Here is an 8,266-nt window from a genome sequence, read left to right on the forward strand (position 1 = left end):
ATTTTTAAATCATAAGTTAATATTTGTCAATGACAGTTAGTCCTTTCATTTTTGCTTAATTCTGATATTTCACATAGTACTCTGGGATATGCTGATTTCTGATATTTTTTAACTAATAAAGAATTGCATTCAAATAAATAACGGGAATTCATTGCCAATTGCAGTTAAACACAGATTGCATGTCCTTTCTTCTTTTGGAATGACTTATACCATCTTCCCAGCTCTACTGGGATTTTACATAGCAGCATCTTAATTTTGAAATATATTTACGTTCGAATGGTGTTAATTTTAAAATTCAAATGCATTGATCGTCCAATAAAGAACAATGTAGAAAGGGGGGTTCCAACATGTCAAACCCTCAGACCCTCCTGGATCCCTGCCTGTGAGGCATGCTTTAGCTTGCCATTAAACAAAAATGTATACTAGTTGAGTGATAATCAATCTAATTAAAAACCGATCTCTCATCGCTCCTGTTTCTGATATGTCGCGTGGGAGATCTAACGAAACCCGCTTTGAGGTCACATGTGAGTGACCTCGTAGGTGTGTCTTTTTCGACCAATGAAATTGAGTCTTCCACGATCTTGGAAGTTTAACGTAAGGCAAAGGGATGTAACTCATTTTATTTACGACGAAATCGTCAGTCAAAATAATTCATAAACTTTTTTGATTGGCTTATTAATAGGTCGTCAACTCAATTGCATATCTTTATAAATTCATGACTTTCAGTTCACTCACATGTGACCCCAAAGCCGGTTTCGTTAGATCTCCCACGCGACATATCAGAAACAGGAGCGATGAGAGATCGGTTTTTAATTAGATTGAGTGATAATGGACGTCATATTAAACTCTTTGATATTAAAAAAGAAACTAAAATAAAAATCATAAAAAGGTCACAAAGGCCATAACTTCTGGCTCCTGACGTGGGAAAAGTGCAAAATGCAGTGGGGATGAAAGCCTTTACTGTAAATTCCTGAAATTACAATTATATAAATCATCTCACATCTTTGCGCATTTCTTGAAATTGGTCATATTAATAAATGCATGCAATACTTTCAGAAAATTTCAATAGGCTTTTTTTTAAAAGTCAATCTTGTGCATGATTTATCAATGATTATACTTGCACAATTAACACATGTTGTTCTCAAAACTAAGAGGTGTCTATGCTATTTATGACAATTTTCATGGTTCAGTGGTTATAGTTAAGTTTTTGTGTTTTGGTCTGTTTTTCTAATATTCTATATGCAATAGGTCTACTATATTTGTTGTATGAAATGATTGTAAGGTGTACATGTCTAGTGGGATGATGTCATCTGACCTTGACCTCATTTTCATGGTTCAGTGGTCAAAATTAAGTTTTTGAGTTTTGTCTTTATCTATTAAATACTATAAGCCATAGGTCAACTGTATTTGGTGTATAGAAATATTTTATGATCTATATGTCAGTGGCACAGGTTTTATTTGACCTTGATCTCATTTTCACGGTTCATTGATCAGTTTTTTTGTGATTTGGTCTATTTTTCTTAAACTATAAGTAATAGGTCAACTATAATTGTTGCATTGAAGCCTTGTTAGCTGTATATGTCTGCCTGGCATGGTTCATCTGACATTGACCTCATTCTCATGGTTCATTAGTCTTTATTTATTCATCTTGGTTAATGTTAAGTTTATGTGACAGTTGTGATAAAGCTTTATACTTAGGACTATCAACATATTATCAATGATTAGTAAAAGAAGGCGAGACATTTCAGCGTGTGCACTCTTCTTATTAAACACACATTAATATACATCATGTACATTAAACAGCAAAAAAAAGATATTGATGCAAGATGCCATTCAATAATAACTTTTACTCTTTTATGTATAGGACAAGAACTATAGAAGATACAGAGAAATTATAAACAGCAGAAATGATAGGCAATTTAAAATTTGCAGAAGCAAACTGAACCTAAATGGTAAGGCCACTTTTATTTATTTTTTAAAGTTGTTGAACTTGAAAGATGATAATCCTGATTACTATAAAAATTAAAAGATGTGGTATATTAAATATGAAAACTATCATGGCTTTAAGAAAGCAATTGTAGGCCTGTGACGACCTTCAATAATGAGAAAATCCATACCCTATAGTCGAAGTAGGCAGCTATAAAAGACCCAAAGATGAAAAATTGAAACAATCCAACATGTCCAAACTGTAAAACTAATTGCCTAGTTTATTACAAAATAAATTACAAAAAATAAATATAATCGGTATGAAACAACAACAACAACAACCACTAAATTTTAGTGTCAGACTAAACTTACAAAAACTACAGGCTCTGAACTTTGGACAGGCACAATAGGAATATAATAGCAACCTATGATGTAAATTTTCTGCAAACACAGACTGGACTAATGTAAATCAACTAATTTTTCGCGACTACTTTATTTTGCGTTTTATACTTTCTAGTCTACATCACAGCTAATTATTTTTCGCAAGGTTCAAGTTTACTTAATGAATTTTAATAAAGAAAGATACATATGAAAAACATTTAATGCTGTTTCTCTCTCCATTTATAACATTTTATTTGTTTATTTTGTGTATTTATAGGTGATCAGACATCTTGGTTTTCATGATCAATAGGTCATTACTGAAGAGGAAACTTAAAGTTGAAATTTATTTACAAAGTGCATAATTGGATTAATTTGAACTGGAATGTGTGCTTTCCTGCAAAAAAGAAACAGGAAATTTCATCATTATCACATGATAATGCCAATAAACAAAATGGAGTTCTATCATAGATACACAAAAACGCCATTGCATAAAAGCAACAACATATTATATATATTATTCGAAAGAAAGGAGAATGCAGAACAAATACTATTTTGTTGTTGAAAAAAGGAACACCAGTTTTATCCACTCATTTACATCGCTCCCTCATATCAAATATACGGAAGAAGATCATTGAAGAACAATTTGCAAAAATGTTTTCTCTTAGAATTGAAGGAAAATGTTAAGTGAATGGAATAATGTATTCACTGAATTCTTACGTAGTGGATTGAAAACTGTACACAAGCTGAAACAGAAGAAAATTTTAATTTAAAATAACACGAAAAGTGTATATTTTATTATTTAATCTGCAAATATATAAACAAATTCTTTAGAACACCACAAATGGTATGACATTCAAATTGGTTGCTTATTAATGTATTGCATTGAAACAATTACAAAGAAAACAGAATCATTTGCTACAATTTTTTTTATAAATCATAGTTAAATTTTATAAAAAGTATGAACAATACCTATATCTAAACAGTCAGACTTTATCAATTTTCAATGTCATTAAAATGTTGAGTCAAACATTTATGAAAGTTTTGAATATCATTTGCATCAACTATACAGTCTTGTAATAATTATATTCATACTGTTTGTATACATGGTATAGCGAAGAAATGTATAACAAGAACAAATAAGGGAAATTTGATGTTCAGAAATTTCTTTAGAGGAAATTTGAAGAACAATGATTTCATTAGAGGAAATTTGTTGTCTTGAAGGAAATCTTTTTCCCTTGAAAAAACAATTTCCCTTTGAGGAAAAAACAATTTCCCTTTAGGGAAATTTGATTTCCCTTGAGGAAAACAACTATTCCTCTAAGGAAATTGTTGAAAAAAAGGGGCATAACTTTTTCAACAGTGGTGCTAGAGCCAAACAATTTTAGGACAAATATCAGGGAACCAATACCAACCAAGTTATCAACTTCATTTTGACTTAACTCCAAAAATTAAGGTGAACAACTTTTGCACTCAGCGGAATTGCAAACTTGTCCCGGAGACAAATCTGCTTTTCTGAGATGTTTTACAAGGTTCCAAAAATGTGTTATGCCCTACAGCTTTCCATCCAGCTAAGGCAGAAGTATATTCTCTTTTATTCTCATATATCCAGTATTTGCAACAAATTGTAATTTTTCTGAAGAAAAAAATTCAAATGGAAAATAATGTTTGTATTGTAATATAGTATGTTCCCATGGGAAGAAAAATTGTTCCTATGTGAAAAAAAATTGTTCCCATGGGAAGAAGATTTGTTCCCATGGGAAGAAATATTGTTCCCATGGGAAGAAAAATTGTTCCCATGGGAAGAAAATTTGTTCCCATGGGAAGAATTAATTCCCATGGGAACTTTTTGTATTCATCTTTTCCCATGGGAACTTTAAAGTTCCTATGGGAACTCTAAACTTCCCATGGGAAAAGTAATTTTTCCCATGGGAACTTCCAATGTTCCCATGGGAAATTCTAATATTCCCATGGGAATTATCAAATTTCCCATGGGAAATGTACTTTTAATCAGCTGCAGTGACAAGAGTGACAACAGTGACAAGTTGGGACATATGGCATTTTTTTAATTTTTCAATAATCTATCACTGGGCAAATTTTTTTTTTGATATCTTGTAAACCGACAAAGTCAGATTTGCCGATACCGGAATGGCAAATTTGTCCCGCACAGTGTTTTTACATGTCTGCCTGGCATGGTTCATCTGACCTTGATCTCATTTTCATGGTTCACTGGTCAATGTTTAGTTTTCTTAGTTAATGTTATATATAATAAGTGTATGTGACAGTTGTAATAAAGCTCTATATTTAGGACTATCAACAAAATATTAATGATTAGTCAAGAAGGCGAGACATTTCAGCGCGCGCGTGTGCACTCTTGTTATACATAATTTAATGTATAATATATTATACAAGACAAATGATAATATAACACTGTTTAAAAAACATGCGCGACAAACATGTTACGATAAGGCTCGTGTTTGACCCCCTTATTTTCTCATTTTTTAAATTCTGTTTTTGACGTTCTGGCGTACTAAATTATAATCCTGGTACCTTTGATAACTATTTGAAAGCTACTTTTATATTAAAATATTCCCTGATGCTTGAAGTTTGTTTGGATGAACTTCAAAACCACTAATTTTAGCAACTGGGTGAGGTGAGAAGCCGGTAAACTTTCTGCTATTATTCAAATATTGTAATTATTATTCACTTTTCAGGTGTTTAGTACAACGAATTTTAGTTTTTAAGTGACTGCGCCAAAGTGACCCAGGACTTTTTTTTTTATTCCAATGTCATTAGCACTGTTTTTGCTGTCTAAATCAATGTATTTTTTTCTGGGTCACGTAAGTACACCCTATTAAATTTTATGAAACAATCGTATTTTTCCTTCTTTTGGCGTTTTTGATGCCCCTTTACCCACTCACCTCATCCATTTTCTGAAATTAATGGTTTTGAAGTTCATCCAAACAAACTTTAGACCTAAGGGAATATTTTACGTGATAAGTAGCTTTTGATTCTGTTGAACTTACTTAAAATAAAGCTAATACTTACAATGACCACTGCCCTTTCATCCATCTTGATATCTATATCATTAACGGGAAGCTTAATACAAACATTTATGATAAAAGAGATGATTTTTCATTTCCTATCGTTAATTATCCATTTTTAGATGGTGACGTTCCCTTGTCACCATCTTATGCTGTTTATATATCTCAACTTGTACGATTCGCTCGTGTATGTAACAACGTCTAGATTTTATGTATTACTGAAAAATCATTACACCAGGGTTTTCGATATCACAAACTAGTCAAAACATTTACTAAATTTTTTTATCAGTATAAGGAAATAATTCGTAAATATAATTCAACATGCAGACATCCTATACGTTCAGGTATTTCACATCCAATCTTTTATGGTAATATTCTTTACAAAGCACAAAAATGTCAGTATTCACCTCAAAAGCTTACAAAACCTTTAAACAGACTTATTAAGAAGGCATGACACGGGTTATGTTCTTCTCATATATTTTATGATAGTATGCTACTAAACCCCTAATGGGAGGGATTGTGCCTGATATTCATATGATGAAGACACAATATTTCAATCAGTTTAATTAAGTTCTGGAGCTGGCATGTCAGTTAACTGCTATAGTCTGTTGTTATTTATGTATTATTGTCATTTTTTTGTTTGTTACATCTTCTGACATCGGCCTCGGACTTCTCTTGAACTGAATTTTAATATGCGTATTGTTATGCATTTACTTTTCTACATTGGCTAGAGGTATAGGGGGAGGGTTGAGATCTCATAAACATGTTTAACCCCGCCGCAATTTTGCGCCTGTCCCAAGTCAGGAGCCTCTGGCCTTTGTGCGTCTTGTATGATTTTTAATTTTAGTTTCTTGTGTATAAATCGGAGTTTAGTATGACGTCCATTATCACTGTACTAGTATACATATTTTTTCAGGGCCAGCTGAAGGACGCCTACGGGTGCGGGAGTTTCTCGCTACATTGAAGACCCATTGGTGGCCTTCGGCTGTTGTCTGCTCTATGGTCGGGTTGTTGTCGCTTTGACACATTACCCATTTCCTTTCTCAATTTTATTCCAAGACAGAGTTTCAAAAATGGGAAAATAGGGGGGCCAAAAACGGGCCTTATCGTACCTTGTCATTTTTAATAGTAAATGTTCCTTTTCAAGTTAGCATTGTGACTGACTAAAGTTCCTTGCGTCTCGTGCATTTGCGTCATGTTCACATTAAACTTGTAGTTGATTAGTTGTTTGTGAGTTTTAGAATAAAGTGAGCCGGCCTGGATCCAAACTTATAATTTGGGATGTTATGTCTTAAACAATTATGATCCCCATTGGCAGTGAGGATATGCATTTTATAATGGTTTGACTTTAATTATTTTTTCAATGAGTCCCGCCCTCCTTATTTTTTGTTCTACCCATGACAATAAAACGACTTCTGCCAAAGCTCTTGTATAGTAGTTTATATTTAGCCTTATCATTCTTTCTTTTAAAAAATATGCATGTCGATTCGTAATTAAATAAGAAGAAAATTAAAAAAAAAAAATACTTTATTGTCGTTTTCCTAACATGGAAGCCAAACCGTAATTGATGATGTTCTGTTTATACGTATTCTCTATGTGAATATGTCTTACATGTAAATATTTTAAAAATAAAGGATTGAAATACCACTAAAATTAATGTAAATTGCACTCACCAAAATCTGTAACATTGATAAGATTAAGGCGTTTGATGGTGGGAATTTCCAATACGGAAGTTTATTATTCATTATAGTCATGTTATATTGAATTTGAATGAACTTTAATCTTAAAGTATGTGATCTATTTTAAGACTATTGAGATATGCAACATAAAAATAACACACGATAAATGTGGTGGGTTCGAAGTGTTTTCTTGTTTTTACCTTGAGCAGCCCAACATACTTGATTGATTGATTGATCGATTTTTAGTTGCTTAAAGTCCATGCAGTGGCAAATATTTCATGCATATTCAGGACGAGAACAAATTAACAATAAACACAATAGGTAGGTTCTGTAATAGAGGCGTCCGGATTAAGGTCGAAGAAATTTAGACTGCCATAGGAAATGAGAGTAAATTGGATAGGGACAGAAATTTAGCCTGGCTACACACAGGCACTTGTTTCTATCCATAGGAAGGTCGACTATCCATATAAATAGAAGAACACAGGCCCTTGTTTCTATCCATAGGAAGGTCGACTATCCATATAAATAGTAGACCTTCCTATGGATAGAAACAGGTGCCTATGTTGCTACAGCCTCACCTACGGACCCATCAGAGAGTTGTTGCAATTGTTCTCAACGTGCAAATGGTGTGGCACTCTCTTGACACGAGGCATAGGACTAAACGTCCCAATTCCGCACAGCAAAAAGGGCACCCCGCTTTGGTCAGGGTTTTATCGCGGTCGGAGGAAGACCAATGTTGCCTATACTCAGGGGCGGATGCAGGAATTTTCGAAAGGGGGGGGGGGTGCTAACCCAGGGCAAAGGGGGGGTGCAAAACATATGTCCCGATACAAATGCATTGATCGGCAAAAATAAAGGGGGGTGCGCACCCCCGGAACCCCCCCCCCCCCCCCCCTGGATCCGCCACTGATACTTCTATTCCCCAGTCACCAAACTTGAAAGTCAAAAGATATACTAAAACCAGAAGTTCATTTCTAGAATTATAATGGCTTTCTGATAAAACTAAGCCTTGAACACAGGTTTCTAGCTACTCATATACGAGAATCTATAGGTACACGAATAGAGAGCTAGTAGCCTACTTTCAAATCAACATTCCTTAAGTTTGAAAGTGTAAAAGTAGAATAAAGTAAATAAAAAATAAGGAAGTTCATAGATCTTACGATTCAAACGTTATCAAGATACTGAATGCCGTGAGTGCATTTTGATCTGTATTGCATGATATTTATCTGTAAGGGAAAT

The 8,266-nt window shown here is 33.6% G+C and overlaps 1 long non-coding RNA gene across 1 annotated transcript; it reads left to right on the forward strand.

Moving 5' to 3' along the window:
• Positions 1–1,821: 1,821 nt before the first annotated feature.
• On the forward strand, positions 1,822–3,371 carry LOC139506029 (uncharacterized). The gene is made up of 2 exons (XR_011659891.1): positions 1,822–1,952; positions 2,585–3,371. It is a non-coding gene; the product is annotated as an uncharacterized lncRNA (long non-coding RNA).
• Positions 3,372–8,266: the final 4,895 nt, after the last annotated feature.

This window comes from Mytilus edulis, unplaced genomic scaffold (assembly GCF_963676685.1).
Source record: "Mytilus edulis unplaced genomic scaffold, xbMytEdul2.2 SCAFFOLD_1858, whole genome shotgun sequence".
NCBI classification, from domain to species: domain Eukaryota; kingdom Metazoa; phylum Mollusca; class Bivalvia; order Mytilida; family Mytilidae; genus Mytilus; species Mytilus edulis.